The sequence below is a fragment of the Sapajus apella genome, unplaced genomic scaffold, assembly GCF_009761245.1.
Source record: "Sapajus apella isolate SASKATOON/1434 unplaced genomic scaffold, GSC_monkey_1.0 scaffold134, whole genome shotgun sequence".
Classification (NCBI taxonomy): domain Eukaryota; kingdom Metazoa; phylum Chordata; class Mammalia; order Primates; family Cebidae; genus Sapajus; species Sapajus apella.
Genome location: NW_022437074.1, coordinates 2,808,566 through 2,826,636, shown reverse-complemented (window position 1 = coordinate 2,826,636; position 18,071 = coordinate 2,808,566). Strand labels below are relative to the sequence as shown.

The following is an 18,071-nucleotide window of genomic DNA, read 5'->3' as shown; positions in this document are numbered from 1 at the left end:
TCCTCTTTTCTCTCAGAACTCTCAGAACTGCTGACATCAAGAAACTATCAATGAGACTTCATACTCCTTCCCACCCCTCTGATAAGGCCCAGGTTCAGGCCCCACCACATCATTTGCTCAGTCCTTTGCTACAGGATGTTCATACATCTGGAATTACCAACAGAAACCACTTCTCAGTCATCTTTGTGTCCCCAGAACCTAACACAGTGCTTAGCATGGGCAAACACTCAAATGTCAACTGAATGAAGGACCCACTGACACACCCTTTTGTATGGTATTACTATCTTGCTTTTTAGTCCTTCTAATCCATTCTCTACACTGTAATATTAGCAAATCACTTCATGGCAACATCATAGTTGCTGCCCTAATGTCCCCAAACTTAACACTGCATTCAAGACCAATACTCCACATACACCCTTCCTCCCAGCCATTCTTATCCTTCAAACATTCCAGTACAGATCATTTTTGAATTTCATTGAATCAACACTTGTTTATTGAGCATTTACAGCTCTGGGCACTTGGAATACAGAGGTGAACAAGTAAAACAAAGCCCCTGCTTTAACAAATCTTCCAGGCTAATGGGGAAAACACAGCATAGAAAGGAATAGGGCAGGGCATAGATCCAGACAGATGCAAAGGTAATGGAGGCTTCTGAACAGAGAAGTAACATTGACCTACAAACCTTTGCTCAAGCTGTTGCCAACTCTGCCTAAAACAAGACTCTTTTCCATCAATTGTCAAATTCTTCAAAGCTCAACTCTAAAGTCATTACCTCCATGGTGCCATCTCTTAGAATTACACAGGGATCCCCCCTCTTTTTGGTTAGCCTCAAAAACTTGACACTACTTGTGATGGCCTGATGTTTAGTTATTTTTGATATATTTTTAAAACACCACCAAGTATTTTCATTCAGAATATTTCATTCTATCAGCTGTGCACAGTGCCTTGTTGTTTGGAAACTAAAGTTATGTACCCTTTTTATCAACTGAAAGACCAAATTAAAACGATCATCCTCTTTTTAACGTTTTCTTTCCTATCCGTAAAAACGCTTCTGTTCTCCTGTTCATTATAACTATTCCTTATTTCCTGATTATGTGTGTGAATGTATACATATACACACGTACTTACACAGGACATACATCTATATAAGAGAATTCCCTTACACATGCAATCGGTATCTCTTTTAATGTTATCATGTTCTTGAAGATTAACTGTAAAATTAATGCTTTGGCAAATACATTTAAATCTCTAAGAAGTCCACTGTGTAAGGCAAGTCACGTAGTAAAGTAAGATTATTTTGTGGGTAAATAATGACTCCTTAATAAATGTTTTCCAAATGTAGGTCTGAGGCATTAGAGTTCCTTTAAGAATGGCCTGCTGGGGGAAATTCCACCCAACAGCAGCAGAATACATATTCTTCTCAAGTGCACATGGAACATTCTCCAGGACAGGTCAAGAAGACTGATACTATATCAGGTGCCTTTTCTGACCACAATGGTATGAAACTAGAATAGATTCTATAATAACAGGAGGACATGTAAAATTAACAAATATGTGGAAGTTAAACTATATGCTACTAAACAACTACCGAGTCAAAGAAAAAATTTAAGGGGATATTAAGAAGAAATTAAAGGAGAAATATAAAAATATCTTATGAAAAATGAAAATGGAAACACAACATACCAAAATTTATGGGATGCAGCAAAAGTAGTACTAACAGGGAAGTTTACAGCAATAGACACTTACATCAAAAAAGATCTCAAATAACAGCCTAACATTACACCTCAAGGAACTAGAAAAAGAAGAAACTAAGCCCAATGTTAGTAGAAGGAAGGAAATAACAAAAATCAGAACAGAAATAAATGAAAAAAAGAGACTAGAAAAACAATAGAATCAATGAAACGAAGAGTTGGTCAACAGGCACAAAATTAGTTAGCTAGAAGAGTAAGTTCTGGTGATCTATTGTACAGCAAGGTGATCATAGTTAATAATACTATATTGTATATCTCAAAATAGCTCGAGAGGATTTTAAATGTTGTCATCACAAAAAAGTAGTAAATATTTGAAGTGCTTGAAAGTCTAATTACCCTGATTTGATCATTGTACATACGAACCCAGACATCACATTGTACACCATAAATAAATGTGTCAATTAAAAATAAAACTTAAAAAAAGAATGACCAGCAGTTTTTTGTTTTTTTTTTTTAACAGAGTTCACGTTAATGAGTAAGAGTAACTCCTTATTTATAGCTGTTTTCTTCTTACCATGGCAGGACAAAAGTTCACTAAACATACTGTTACATTTCCCCCGGCAAAGACACTAGGCAGCAGAAATAATGTTTAAAAAATTTAATGTAATAAAATACCAAAAGCATTACTAAGGTCTTTTATAGTAGAAGGCTCTGCAGGGCATAAACTGGACATAAACTATATGACACTAAATACTGATTATCAATTATTGTTTTAAAATTTTTCTTGCAAACAAAAGGCATAGTTTCTCTTCCACACCCACCCTACTTTGAAACCAATAAAACAAAAAAGTTTTCACATATTTCAGTAATTAAGTACACATCTACAAGATTTAAGAACCATAATCATAACCTCTGCAGCAGGGAGAAAATTTTAATCAGCATGGCTAAAGGTTGCTACAACTCACCCAAGACCCCTTCTGCATAGAGTTTCAACAAATATCCTTTAGATTTGCTTTTTAAGTAACTGAGAAAGACAGCTCATAAGGAAAACAACTCCAGAAATACAATACCCTGTATTTGGCTGATTTAGGCGATCACATCCATTTCTTCTCTTAAACTTTTCTCAAACTTCCACTCCTCCACCTTACATACACAGGCCAGGTCTGTAAACCTAACACTCTACCTGAGGTACCTCCAGATCCCCTTCTCTTAATTTAAGAGTAAAGAACCCTCCTCCTGGCCCCTACTCTTATTTAACTTACTTATCAGGGTTTGGGAGGCCAGTTTCACATCACTGTGAGTTATCTCTGAAAGCTCCTATTTCCTAAACTGTATAGAACTTCCTCATCTTAGTTTTGTCTCCATTGTCTTGAACTATATTTGAGCCAATGAAACCAAGTTGAGGTTTTTTTTCCCTGTATTTAGTCAAATCACGTGACATGGTGTGTTACATGATAACCCCACTGTTCTGAAGCAACAGGACAACACCCCTAAATGTCATAACTCATATCCTGTTAAGTTACTTTATATACTTCATGAATTTAAGAAATTCACCCAAAAACTTATTCAAAGCACATATAACATGCAGACAAATATTTAGAAAAAGGAATAATGATCAGCATAGAAAGAGGTAACTTTAAACAAATGACAGACTCTGGCCCTCTGGATCTCTACAATATCTACATGTTTGAATTAATGGAGCTTCTTTATGTGTCCTCTGAATGCTACTTTGGGGTCAAGCAGCTACTTTATATTACATCTTCTGGTGGCAAGGCGCAGGCCAGCTTAGAGACGGGCACTCCAGGCTCTGGATGCCAGAGCAGCGGAAACTATTCTTTCTGTCCCAGATACCCCTGACAAACACAATGCAGAGAAAAAGCACCGAGGCCACACATAGCTGACTGAGTCACCTCCTGGGACTCCTCAGCGCCAAGTTTCCACTGAAGAATAAGGGGATCTTTAGTTGAAGCTAAAAAAAAAAACTTGAGAGCAATTAATTCAGCCTTCCTGTTTCATGAATGAAGGCGTCCTTGCCTGGATTCACTGAAAATACAGTAAGAAAGCTCCTTTACCCAATTTCTTTGTTATAGAGCAATCATTTGTAGGATGATAATAGCATTTCTAGATATTAAGGCCTGACTGAGGTTAATCTTTAAAAACAAGAAAATGGCCAGGCCCAGTGGCTTACAATCGCCTGCAATCTCAGTGGTTTGGGAGGACAAAGTGATAGGATCTTGAGGCCAGGAGTTTGAGACCTGACTAGGCAACATAGGAGACCCTGTCTCTAAAAAACAGACACACAAACAAAATACAACAAAACCTCAAAAAACCCAAGAAAACAACTCATCACCTTTGCTTGCTATCCAACATTGAGACTGGGTACTAGCCACTTTTAGGGCTAGTAACAAGCTATAACCCGAGGGCACCTTGGTGGGTGACTATTTACAGTGAAGGGTTTAGTGCTTGAAAGAGTGAAAGAGCACATACAAGACAAGCTAAAAGCGGAGGGAGTTCTAAAACTCAGGGTTCTGCCCAGCACTCCTGGAGGAACCTCACAGGCTTCACCTTCATGTAGTCTGAAATTCAACCATCAGAGCTGGTTTGGAAGCTCTCATACAATATTAAATGCAATAAAATTCCAGCCAGAATGTTTTTCTGGCTTTGATTTATTTACTTGATTTTGGGAGGTGGGAGAGGAAGGCAGATGGAAGCTGGAAGTGAAAAGGCTGCTTGCGAGTGGGAAGCAGTTCCCTCCCGCATTCCCAGCAGGGACAGTTCTATGTCATGGAGATAAACCCTGGGAAGCAGCCGTGATCTCTCTTGGGAGGAGGAAAAGAGAATGTAAGTCTTCTGAGCTACAGCTCCGAAATATAAAATTCCCTCTAGGAAGGCAGCTCATGATGCTGCAGTTAAAATCTAAAGGAAGGAAACTGGATGTTTTTCTGTGCCCCAGCAGAACATCCTGGGCAGACTGGCATTGCCGTTAACTTCTTTACTCATGGATGGGTCCCATCAACCCTCTTCTTGAAGCCATGCACCACTCCCACTAAGGACTATCTTACCATTCTTGAGAGTCTTTCTATAATCGACCTCATCAATTTCTTCTCTCGGTAGATATTACTTCTTCATGAAGAAAACAGATCATCTGGAAGGTTCTTTTTCAACTACCTCCACCCATATGCTTACTCTTTGGGCCTTCAGTCCCAACAAGGTCTGTTCAATGTCAGTCCATAAACTCACATCCAGACAGCCACTTTCCTTCTTTGTGGGCCCTTTCCCACAAAGAGTTTGTAAACAGGCTCCAGTTTCTGCTACATTAAAATGAGTCTATCTTGAGTCACTCTCCAGCTACCATCATGCCTCTCCCCACTTTTCAGACACCATTTTCTAAAAGTTGTCTCAACTCTTATTTACTCATCAACTTACTACAATCTGGAAACATCTCTTGTTGTTTTTTGCTTTTGAGACAGTCTCACTCTATCGCCCAGGCTGGAGTGCAGTGGTGCGATCTCGGCTCACTGCAACCTCTGCCGCCCAGGTTCAAGCAATTCTCCTGCCTCAGCCTCCCGAGTAGCTGAAATTACAGGCGCCTGCCACCATGTCTGGTTAATTTTTGTATTTTTAGTAGAGACAGGGTTTCATCATCTTGGCCAGGCTGGTCTTGAACTTCTGACCCTGTGATCCACCTGCCTCGGCCTCCCAAAGTGCTGGGATTATAGGCGTGAGCCACTGTGCCCAACCTGAAAATTTTTTATTTTTTGAAACGGAGTCTTGCTCTGTCACCAGGCTGGAGTTCAGTGGCGCAAATCTTGGCTCACTACAACCTCTGACTCCCGGATTCAAGTGATTCTCTTGTCTCAGCTTGCCAAGGAGCTAGGACTACAGGCACATGCCATCACACCCAGATAATTTTTGTATTTTTAGTAGAGATGGGGTTTCACCATGTTGGCCAGGATGGTCTCTATCTCTTGGCCTCATGATCCGCCTGCCTCAGCCTCCCATAGTGCTGAGATTACAGGCATGAGCCAATGTGTTCAGCCTGGAAACACCTCTTACAGTCACTGTCAGCTCTTAAAAGCCAAATCCAGAAGAAATTTTTCAGTCCTTATCTTACATTTGACATTTTTAAATGTTGCTTACCCCCAGATTTTTCTGTTCCCTTGGCTTCCAGACCATCATACCTTTATCCCTCTCGTCATCCCATCACTGTCTCCTTTGCAGGAGCCTCTGCCTCTGCCTGCCTGGAGGTATGGCTACTCTCCAGCCTGACCTTGGCTCTCTGCTCCTCTCATTGTGCACATTGTTCCTGATGACTTCAACATTCTTCATGGCTGAACTACTCCCTCCCTTTTAGGGGCACCGGCTGGACCTTCTTGAACTTCACAATCATACATTGAATTGTCTGCTGATGTCTCCATATAGACATTTTCACAGTCAACTCAAACTCATGTGGCCTAAAATAAACTCCCCTCCCATCATGCCTAAATCCAATTCTTCTTAATGTGTCTGCTCTCAGGTATGGCAACATTATCCAACTAGGCACACAAGCTAAGAATCTCCTAGTCGTCTCTGGCTTCTTATCTTCAGTCACCCACTGCTGCTAACTTTGATCCTGGGTAGCTCTCAAACTTGTCCCTCTGCCCCACCTCATTCCTATTTTCACCCACTACAGTCCAGCTTTCATTGTTACTCACTTGGTTTGCTGCCATAGCCTCCTAAGTGGAGTCCCTGTCTCCAGCCTGGTCCCCTTCAATCAAATACAACAGGCACAGCCAGCAAGTGGTCTCTCTAAGGAACCTGCTATCATTACTCTGCTTAATTCTCTACTGCACTCAGGACATAGTCAACACCCCTTAAGGTAACATACAAAACCCTACATCACCTGGTCCATCTTTTTTCTGAGATAGAGTTGTGCTCTGTTGCCCAGGGTGGACAGCAGTGGAGCAATTTCGGCTCACTGCAGCCTCCGTTTCTTGGGTTCAAGTGACTTTCCTGCCTCAACTTCCTAAATAGCTGGGACAACAGGCGTGCACCACTACACTTGGCTAATTTGTGTATTTTTAGTAGAGACGGGGTTTCGCCATGTTGCCAGGCTGGTCTCAAACTCCTGACCGCAAATTATTCGCCTGCCTTGGCATCCCATAGAGCTGGGATTACAAGCATGAGCTACTGCGCCAGGCCCTGCCTGGCCCCATCTACATCCCCAAACCCTCAACCCTGGACACTTCCTGCCACTCACTTTACATAGCCTAAGAGGGACACACACACACCACACAGGCCCCCATCTCCATGCTCTGCTCATGCTGACCTTGGCTGGGAAGGGATTCCCTTCACTAATGCTCACATCCTCAAACAATTCAGAAAACCTGCCCATACCTTCCCAGTCCACTCTCCTGCCTGAATCCCGCACTCCTCCTCAGAGATCCTGTTATGACTTCTCATTTATTCTGTGAGGATCCTTTTATGAACTCCTTTTTTTAACCTCATGGAGGGCAGGGTCTAGATTCCTACTCATCTTTATGCCCCTGGGGCCTCTACGTATCAGACACACTAGACGTTTAATAAAGTTCAGCTAACTTGAGTCCCATAGGAGGGGCATTGTTATTCCTTACCTCTGATGAGGAACAGGAAGCTCAGAATGAGGTTACATGGCTTTAAAAGTCACCCAAGGAAAAGTCTAGGAGGGGAACCTAGAATGCAAAAGCATACCAGCTAAAATAAGTCTTCTTCTTGATAGCAGAAGGCCTCTCAGGGTTAAGCATGGTGGGAACAAGGAACATGCTTATGTTTTTCCACTGCTACCCTATGCCTGACAAGGTGTTAACCAGTGCATAGCAAATGCTTAGCAAACACAGGTTGGCTCGCTATGATTATGGAGTGATCACTTTCATTTATAGACTGGGCAAGAGTGGGTTTGCTTCTCTCCAGCAGATGGAGCTATGATCCTGTATTATCTCCAGCTATGGTCTGGGAACCTTTAGAAGAACCAGCCTTTTTCATGCATCCCTTGCCATGCTTCTTTTTGTCCTTTATTAGTCTCATATAGAAACAGAAACAACAGCTGGGTGGCTCACGCCTGTAATCCTAGTACTTTGGGAGGCCGACGTGGGCAGACCACTTGCGGTCAGGAGTTCAAGACCAGCCTGGTCAACATAGCAAAACCCCATCTCTACTTAAAAAAATAAAAAAATTAGCGGGGAATGTTGGTACGCACTTGTGATCCTGGTAACCCAGGAGGCCGAAGCAGGAGAATCACTTGAACCTGGGAGGCAGAGGTTGCAGTGAGCCAAGATCACACCACAGCACTCCAGCCTGAGTGACAGAGTAAGACTCTGTCTCAAAAAAAAGAAAGAAAGAAAGAAAGAAAGAAAGAAAGAAAGAAAGAAAGAAAGAAAGAAAGAAAGAAAGAGCGAGCAACAACAAAATAAGAGGATAGAATACTCTGAATAGACATAGATCTTTTTAAAAATTTGTTCAATGCCCAATATACTTGCTTATTTTTTCTTCCTGGGACTTTAAAAAAAATCTGTGATAATTTCACCTGACTTGATTCAACGAATCTATCAAGTGCTACTCAGTGTCTTCACCTTTATATAATCTTCATAGGTCCTTGTTACAAAAGACATTTATAACCCAAAAGGTTCATCATATTCATCTCTATGTATATACCCTATGTCACTTGGGAAAACAATTAGTTTAGTTTACTAACCGTCTCTCATTTAAAAACAAAACCCTTTGAACCAGGCGTGGTGGCTCATGCCTGTGGTCCCAGCACTTTGGGAGGCTGAGGTGGGTGGGTCATCTGAGGTCAGGAGTTTGAGACCAGCCTGGCCAACATGGTGAGACCCTATCTCTACTTAAAAAAAAATACGAAAATCAGCCAGGTGTGGTAATGCACCCCTGTAAGATTCTCAGCTACTCAGGAGGCTGAGGCAGGAGAATCACTTGAATGCAGGAGGCAGAGGTTACAGTAAGCTGTGATCTCGCCACTGCACTCCAGCCTGGGCAACAAGAGTGAAACTCCCTCTCAAAAAAACACAAAAAACCCACAAAACCCCTTGTAATATATTCTAACCATTGTCTTAAAGGATTTGAGCTTCTAAATAGAATATAAAAGAACAATTGGTGCAGTAGCTCACACCTGTAATCCCAGCACTTTGGGAGGCAGAGGCAGGTGGATTACGTAAGGCTGGGAGTTCGAGACCAGCCTAACCAACATGGAGAAACCCTGTCTATACTAATAATACAACAAATAGCTGGGCGTGGTGGCACATGCCTGTAATCTCAGCTACTCAGGATGCTGAGGCAGGGGAATTGTTTGAACCCGGGAGCGGGAGTTGGGGGTCGTGGTGAGCCGAGATCATGCCATTGCACTTTAGCCTGGGCAACAAAACTCTGTCTTAAAAAAAAAAAAAAAAAAAAAAAAAGAACAATTAAGGGCAAAATATTGATAGGTGGTAAAGTTAATACCATCTGTGAAAGTAAAGCATAAAGTCCCAAGCAAATTTCATTCTTCACTCAATTTACAATTTCATGGCATTCCCAGAAAACTTGGTGCTTACTGAAACTGTTAAAAAGTACTTCACGATGGCATCTTTTTTTGTTGTTGTTGAGACAAGGTCTTGTTCTGTCCCCCATGCTGGAGTGCCCAGGCAGTGGTGTGATCTTGGCTCACTGCAACTTCTGCCCCTGAGTTCAAGCAACACCTTAACCTCCCAAATAGCTGGGACTGCAGGCGCATGCCACCACACCTGGCTAATTTTTATATTTTAATAGAAATGGGGTTTTCTCATGTTGGCCAGGCTGGTCTTGAACTCCTGGGCTCAAGTGATCCACCCACACTGGCCTCCCAATGTGCTGGGATTACAGGTGTGAGCCACTGTGCCCAACCAATGATATCTGAAATAGATATCAACTAAACCTGATGATATCAACCTAAACATAGTTAGGTTCTATGTTTATAATTATACAAAGGTGTTTTATTTCTTATGTTTCTAACCACAACAAAGTAATGTGGATGCATACTTCATGACATTCAGCATCTTTGGCCTTAACCCATTTAGTGCCTATGGTACCCTTTCTCCCAAGCCACCGGGATAAACTAAAAATGTCCCACAAGTTCCCACTTGCTCCTTAGGGAACAGTTCCAGATCCCACTGAGGATGACAGACCCAGAGGATTTCTGATGCCATTACGCATTAATGCCAAAAGTACTCTCTAAAGTGCCTAAGGGAACCACTTGTCAGGGTTTAACTTAACTCATTAATATTATACAACACTGAATACTATCAAAATTAAAGCACTGTAACTAAATTCATTTATAAACTTTACATTTTAAACAAGGAAGTCCCCAATTTGAAAATATTTTCAAATTCTATGTCAAGAAACCAGTGTCATCATATAGCAAGACTTTTTTTTTTGAAATGGAGTTTCACTCTTGTTGCCCAGGCTGGAGTGCAATGGCACAATCTCAGCTCACTGCAACCTCCGCCTCCCAGGTTGAAGTGATTCTCCTGCCTCAGCCTCCCGAGTAGCTAGGATTACAGGCATGTGCCACTACGCCTGGCTAATTCTGTATTTTTAGTAGAGACGGGGTTTCACCATGTTGGTCAGGCTGGTCTCGAACTGCTGACCTCAGGTGATCTGCCCTGTCTCAGCCTCCCAAAATGCTGGAATTACAAGCATGAGCCTCTGCGCCTGGCCTATAGCAAGCCTCTTCTAACCATAATAACATCTAAGAAAGAGCCTTAAATAGCAGCACTTAGTCCTAAAAGCCCCTAAGCTCTGGGGGCGTTTCTGAGTTTTGGAAAGCTACTGTAAAAGAAAAATATGAGACACAATACAATTTTAAAGAGTTTATTTGAGTAAGAAGCAATTCATGAATTGGGGAACACCAGATCAAAAAGGTTTTAGTGTTCCAATGACAAAACATCAGAGACATTTACTGGGAAATGCAGAAGCAAAATAAATTGTCTGATTGATTTGCAATTACAGAATTGCCATTTTTTAAGTAGCTTGGTGGAAAGCCCCTAGTCACTTAGTCATGTTTGTTGGCAGCTTGTGACTGACTGGGGTTAAGTGTTACTTCTAACATAAACATTTATCAAAATGACTGTACTTGTTCTGCTTATGTTTGCAATTTAAGCGACATATAAGGCCTAACTCGTTTTGTGTGCTCAGAGATTCCTCAGGCCTGGTCTTCATTTTAACTTCCTTTAACAATACTCATTCCCATACCCACTCAGACCTGAACCTGCCTAACGTAGGTGAGCAGAAGGAAGCACGCTGGAAATTCCCAAGGTAATACTGTGGGAAGATTCTGGCAGCTCAGGGACACAAAGAGAGAAACAACCTTGGCAGAGGCCACTATGCTGGAGTGAGAGGGCCCTGGTGGCAGAGCTAGAATCCCACAAGTAATTTAATGAGGAACCATTGTTCATATCTAATTGTTCTTACGTTAAATGCAGTCTGCTTAGATACTCCAATTCAGTACTTCATAACTGAAAGAAAGCCCATTCCCCTCCTGAAACTCTTTCCTCCATGCAAGGGACCGCTTTGCACCTAATGGTTCTAGTCCAAGCCAGAAATGTGAGAGTCATCTTCAGCAACTTAATCATCCTCACAAATTTCCAAATGTCCAGCTACGAAGTCCTTTCTTTTCTGCTTCTTAACTGTCTCTGAATCTATTTACTTCTTTATATCTCTACCGGCTGCACCTACTTCTGGCAATATCACCTCTTATGTGGATTAAGGCAACAGCCTTCTGAATGACCATTCCTAATCACTGCTCCCAAACCACCTCTTCTCTGAGCTACCATAACACTGCCTTCTGAGTGGTCATATCATCCACGAGTACCCATGTTGTCCACTCTCTGTTTCAGCTAAGAGATTTAGCTGTCCTGACCACCTAACAGTCACCTACCTTGACTAAGCATAGTGCTTGTTCCTATACTCTGGCCACAATAACTGGTCCTGGTCCATGTGGACAATGGACTTGAACTAAGTTAATCAGATTCTGTTTCTCAAAGACTAGAAATTTGAGTAGAAACTAACACCCTGCAGTTAGAGGAAGTCAACTAAGAGCACTGCTCTATAAAGAAATCCCACAAGTTCTGCAGAGATGCCAGGAAAACCCTAGTTGTTTGCCCTTCTCAGAGACCTGTAAGTTCAGCCCATTCTTCAATTCTGGGAGCAACCCCACTATTTTTCCAATACATTTTTTTTTAAGCTTCTCTTTGCCTGAGTCGATTCCATTGTTGATAATCAAGAAAACTACAGTACCAGTAAAAACGGACCTGGCTGTCCCTGCTCCTACCCGGCATCCCCCAGCTCCAGCCCTTGCTGCACAGGCTGCAGCCCTGCAGAGCTGCCTGTGACATCAACAGCGCTCCTGGCCTGGTGCCTCCTGCCTTCCTCCCTACACTCTTCTTGGGGTGATTCCCATTCATACTCGGACTCGGTCAAGAGGTTGCTTCCTCTGGGAAGTTCTTGCAAAGGTCCTCTTGCTCCACAAGAATATGCCTGTGTCCTTTAGTCTGACCTCGAATAAAAGCTTATCACAAGTGGTGATTCCTGTTCACAGCTGTGCCCCATGCCAGTCATGCCTGGCAGAAGGCAGGCTCGCTGTGAATACTGCCAAACAAATGAGGAAATCAGAAACACTTCAAATGAGTATTCAGGGAAGTGTAACACAAGTTTAAAATTAAATGTATTGGCCGGGCGCGGTGGCTCAAGCCTGTAATCCCAGCACTGTGGGAGGCCGAGGCGGGTGGATCACGAGGTCAAGAGATCGAGACCATCTTGGTCAACATGGTGAAACCCCGTCTCTACTAAAAATACAAAAAATCAGCTGGGCATGGTGGCGTGTGCCTGTAATCCCAGTTACTCAGGAGGCTGAGGCAGGAGAACTGCCTGAACCCAGGAGGCGGAGGTTGCGGTGAGCCGAGATCGCACCATTGCATTCCAGCCTGGGTAACATGAGCGAAACTCCGTCTCAAAAAAAAAAAAAAAAAAAAAAATTAAATGTATTTATGTAGTATCAAGAGACTCTAGACATCCAATATTAAATTCATTGTATTTTAATATTAATTCATACTACAAATCTTTTTTAATTGTACTTTAGGTTCTGGGGTACACGTGTGGATCATGCAGGACGTTGCATAGGTGCACACATGGCAATGTGGTTTGCTGTCTCCCTCCCCCCGTCACCTACATCTGGCATTTCTCCCCATGTTATCCCTCCTCGACCTCCTCACCCCCGTCCCTCCCTTGGCCCCCTGCCAACAGACCCCAGTGTGTGATGCTGCCCTTCCTGTGTCCATGCGTTCTCATTGTTCAACACCCACCTATGAGTGAGAACATGTGGTGTTTAATTTTCTGTTCTTGTGTCAGTTTGCTGGGAATGAGTGTTTCCAGATTCATCCATGTCCCTACAAAGGACATGAACTCATCATTTTTTATGACTGCATAGTACTCCATGGTGTATATGTGCCACATTTTCCTTGTCCCAATCTATCATCGATAGGCATTTGGGTTGGTTCCAAGTCTTTGCTATTGTAAACAGTGCTGCAATGAATATACATGTGCATGTGTCTTTATAATAGAACAATTTATAATCCTTTGGATATATACCCAGTAATGGGATTGCTGGGTCAAATGGAATTTCTATTTCTAGGTCCTTGAGGAAGTGCCACACCGTATTCCACAATGGTTGAACTAGTTTACACTCCCACCAACAGTGTAAAAGTGTTCCTATTTCTCCACATCCTCTCCAGCATCTGCTGTCTCCAGATTTTTTACTGTTTGCCATTCTAACTGGCGTGAGGTGGTATCTCAACATGGTTTTGATTTGCATTTCTCTAATAATCAGTGATGATAAGCATTTTTTCATATGTTTGTTGGCCTCATATACATCTTCTTTTGAAAAGTGTTTGTTAATATCCTTTGTCCACTTTTTGATGGGGTTGTTTTTTTCTTGTAAATCTGTTTTAGTTCTTTGTAGATTCTGGATATTAGCTCTTTGTCAGATGGGTAGATGCAAAAAATTTTTTCCCATTCTGTTGGTTGCCAGTTCACTCTAATGATTGTTTCTTTTGCTGTACAGAAGCTCTAGAGTTTAATTAGTTCCCATTTGTCTATTTTGGCTTTTGTTGCCAATGCTTTTGGTGTTTTAGTCATGAAGTCCTTGCCTATGCCTATGTCCTGAATGGTTTTGCCTAGGTTTTCTTCTAAGGTTTTTATGGTGTTAGGTCTTATGTTTAAGTCTTTAATCCATCTGGAGTTAATTTGAGTGTAAGGTGTCAGGAAAGGGTCCAATTTCTGCTTTCTGCACACTGCTAGCCAGTTTTCCCAGCACCCTTTATTCAATAGGGAATCCTTTCTCCATTGCTTGTTTTTGTCAGGTTTGTCAAAGATCAGATGGTTGCAGATGTGTGGTGTTGCCTTCAGGGCCTCTGTCCTGTTCCATTGGTCTATATCTCTGTTTTGGTACCAGTACCATGCTGTTTTGATTACTGTAGCCTTGTAGTATAGTTTGAAGTCAGGTAGTGTGATGCCTCCAGCTTCGTTCCTTTTGCTTAGGATTGTCTTGGCTATCTGGGCTCTCTTTTGATTCCATATGAAGTTTAAGGTGTTTTTTTCCAGTTCTGTGAAGAAGGTCATTGGTAGCTTAATGGGGATAGCGTTGAATCTATAAATTACTTTGGATAGTACGGCCATTTTCACGATACTGATTCTTCCTAACTATGAGCATGGAATGTTTTTCCATCTGTTTGTGTCCTCTTCTTTCCGTGAGCAGTGGTTTGTAGTTCTCCTTGAAGAGGTCTTTTACATCCTTTGTTGTATTCCTAGGTATTTTATTCTCTTTGCAGCAATTGTGAATGGGAGTTTGCTCATGATTTGGCTGTTAGTCTGTTATTGGTGTATAGAAATGCTTGTAATTTTTGCACATTGATTTTGTATCCTGAGACTTTGCTGAAGTTGCTTATCAGTTTCAGGAGATTTTGGGCTGAGGTGATTGAGTCTTCTAAATATATAACCATGTTTTCTGCAAATAGAGACAATTTCACTTCCTCTTTTCCTAACTGAATACCCTTTATTTTTTTTCTTGCCTAATTGTTCTGGCTAGAACTTCTAATACTATATTGAATAGGAGTGGTGAGAGAGAGCATCCTTGTCTACTGCCAGATTTCAAAGGGAATGCTTCCTGTTTTTGCCCCTTCAGTATGATATTGGCTGCAGGTTTGTTGTAAATAGCTTTTATTGTTTTGAGATATGTTCCTTAGATACTTAGTTTATTGAGAGTTTTTAGTATAAAGCGCTGCTGAATTTGGTCAAAGGCTTTCTCTGCATCTATTAGGATAATCATGTGATTTTTGTCTTTGGTTCTGTTTATGTGGTAGATTACGTTTACAGACTTGCATATGTTGAACCAGTCTTGCATCCCTGGAATGAAGCCTACTTGATCGTGATGGATAAGCTTTCTGATGTGCTGTTGCAATCGGTTTGCCAGTATTTTATTGAAGATTTTTGTGTCTATATTCATCATAGATATTGTCCTGAAGTTTTCTTCTTTTTGTTGAGTCTCTGCCAGGTTTTGGTATCAGGATGATGTTGGTCTCATAAAATGATTTGGGAAGGATTCCCTCTTCTTATATTGTTTGGAATAGTTTCAGAAGGAATGGTACCAGCTCATCTTTGAACATCTGGTAGAATCTGGCTGTGAACCAATCTGGACCTGGACTTTTTCTGGTTGGTAGGCTATTAATTGCTGCCTCAACTTCAGCCCTTGTTATTGATCTATTCAAGGCTTCAACTTCTTCCTGGTTTACACTTGGGAAGGTGTAAGTGTCCAGGAATTTATCCATTTCCTCCTGGTTTACTGGTTTATGTGCATAAAGTTGTTTGTGGTAATCTCTGAGTGTAGTCTGTATTTCTGTGGAATCTGTGGTGATATGCCCTTTATCGTTTTTTATTTCACCTATTTGATTCTTCTCTCTTTTCCTTTTTATTAATCTGGCTAGCGGTCTATTTTGTTGATCTTTTCAAAAAACCTGCTCCTGGATATATTGATTTTTTTGAAGGTTTTTTTTGTGTCTCTATCTCCTTCAGTTCTGCTCTGATCTTAGTTTTTTCTTGTCGTCTTCTAGCTTTTGAGTTTATTTGATCTTGCTCCTCTGGCTCTTTCAATTTTGATGATACAGTGTCAATTTTAGATCCTTCCTCTCTTCTCATATGGGCATTTAGTGCTATTAATTTCCCTATAGATACTGCTTTAAATGTGTCCCAGAGATTACAGTACGTTGTGTCTTCATTCTCGTTGTTTTCAAAGAACTTCTTTATTTCTGCCTTCATTTCTTTGTTTATCCAGTCAACATTCAAGAGCCAGTTGTTCAGTTTCCATGAAGCTGTGCAGTTCTGAGTTAGTTTCTTAATTCTGAGTTCTAATTTGATTGCCCTGTGGTCTGAGAGACTGTTTGTTATGATTTTCATTCTTCTGCATTTGCTCAGGAGTGATTTTCTTCCAATTATGTGGTCAATTTTGGAGTAGGTTTAATGAGGTGCTGAGAAGAATGTATATTCTGTGGATTTGGGGGTGGTGAGTTCTGTAGATGTCTATTAGGTTTCCTTGGTCCCGACCTGAGTTCAAGTCCTGGATATCCTTGTTAATTTTCTGTCTCATTGATCTGTCTAATATTGACAGTGGAGTATAAAGTCTCCCACTATTATTGTGTGGGAGTCTAAGTCTCTTTGCAGGTTGTTAAAAACTTGCTTTATGTACCTGTGTACTTCTGTATTGGGTGCATATACATTTAGGATCGTTAGCTCTTCTTGTTGCCTTGATCCTTTTACCATTATGTAATGCTATTGTGTCTTTTGATCTTTGTTGGTTTAAAGTCCATTTTATCAGATACTAGGGTTGCAACTCCTGCTTTTTTTCTCTCTCCATTTGCTTGATAAATCTTCCTGCATCCCTTTATTTCGAGCCCATGTGTGTCTCTGCCCATAAGGTGGGTCTCCTGGATATAGCACACCAATGGGTCTTGACTTTTTATCCAATTTTCCAGTCTGTGTTTTTCAATTGGGGCATTTAGCCCATTTACATTTAATATTATATGTGTGAGTTTGATCCTGCCATTTTGATGCTAGCTGGCTGTTTTGCCAGTTAGTTGACACATTTTTTTCATTGTGTCGATGGTCTTTACCAGTTGATACGTTTTTGGAGTGGCTGGTACTGGTTGTTCCTTTCCTTGTTTATTGCTTCCTTCAGGAGCCCTTGTAAGTCAGGCCTGGTGGTGATGAAATCTCTCAGCAATTGCTTGTCCATAATGGATTTTCTTTCTCCTTCGCTTATGAAGCTTAGTTTGGCTGGATATGAAATTCTAGGTTGAAAGTTCTTTTCTTTAAGGATCTTGAATATTGGTCCCTATTCTCTTCCGGCTTACAAGGTTTCTGCTCAGAAATCTGCTGTGAATCTGATGGTCTTCCATTTGTGGGTAACCCGACCTTTCTCTCTGGCTGTCCTTAGCATTTTTTCCTTCATTTCAATCCTAGTCAATCTGATGATTATGTGACTTGGGGTTGCTCTTCTTGAGGAATATCTTTGTGGCATTCTCTGTATTTCCTGGACTTGAATGATGATCTGGCTTGCTAGGTTGGAGAAGTTCTCCTGGATAATATCCTGAGGTGTGTTTTCCAGCTTGGATTCATTCTCTCCGTCACATTCAGGTACACCTATCAAACGTAGATTAAGTCTTTTCACATAATCCCGTATTTGTTGGAGGCTTTATTTCTTTTCACTCTTTTTTCTCTATTCTTGCCTTCTCATTTTATTTCATTGAGTTATCTTCAATCTCTGATATCCTTTCTTTTGCTTGGTCGCTTTGGCTCTTGAAACTTGTGTATGCTTCACAAAGTTCTAGTGCTGTGTTTTTCAGCATAACAAGTTGTTTATATTCTTCTCTAAGCTGTTTATTCTAGTTAGCATCTCATCTAACGTTTTTTCTAGGTTCTTGGTTTCTTTGCATTGGGTTGGCACATGTTCTTTTAGCTCTGAGAAGTCTGTTATTACCCACCTTCTGAAGCCTGTTTCTGCCAATTCATCAGATTCCTTTTCCATCCATCTTTGATCCCTAGCTGGTGAAGAGTTGTGATTCTTTGGAGGAGGAGAGGCGTTCTGGTTTTTGGTGTTTTCATCCTTTTTTGTGCTTGTTTCTTCCCATCTTAGTGGCTTTATCTACCTGTAGTCTTTGTAGTTGGTGACTTTTGGATGGGGTCTCCGATTAGACATACTTTTTGTTGATGATGAACTTATTTCTTTCTGTTTCTTAGTTTCCCTTCTAACAGGCCCCTCTACTGCAGAAGTGCTGGAGGTCCACTCCA

General features: G+C 41.3%; 1 protein-coding gene across 6 annotated transcripts in view; it reads right to left on the bottom strand.

Moving 5' to 3' along the window:
• Positions 1–18,071, bottom strand: part of LIMS1 (LIM zinc finger domain containing 1) — a 137,322-nt gene that overhangs the window by 77,727 nt on the left and 41,524 nt on the right. The window contains exon 1 of one of the 6 annotated variants that reach the window (XM_032263017.1): positions 2,762–5,204. The exons of 2 other annotated variants lie outside the window; for them this stretch is intronic. The gene's annotated coding sequence lies outside the window, so the exon portion shown is untranslated. Of the gene's footprint in view, positions 1–2,761; positions 5,205–18,071 lie in introns of those variants that run through there. 3 more of the 6 variants (XM_032263018.1, XM_032263020.1, XM_032263021.1) reach the window with 3 other exon arrangements.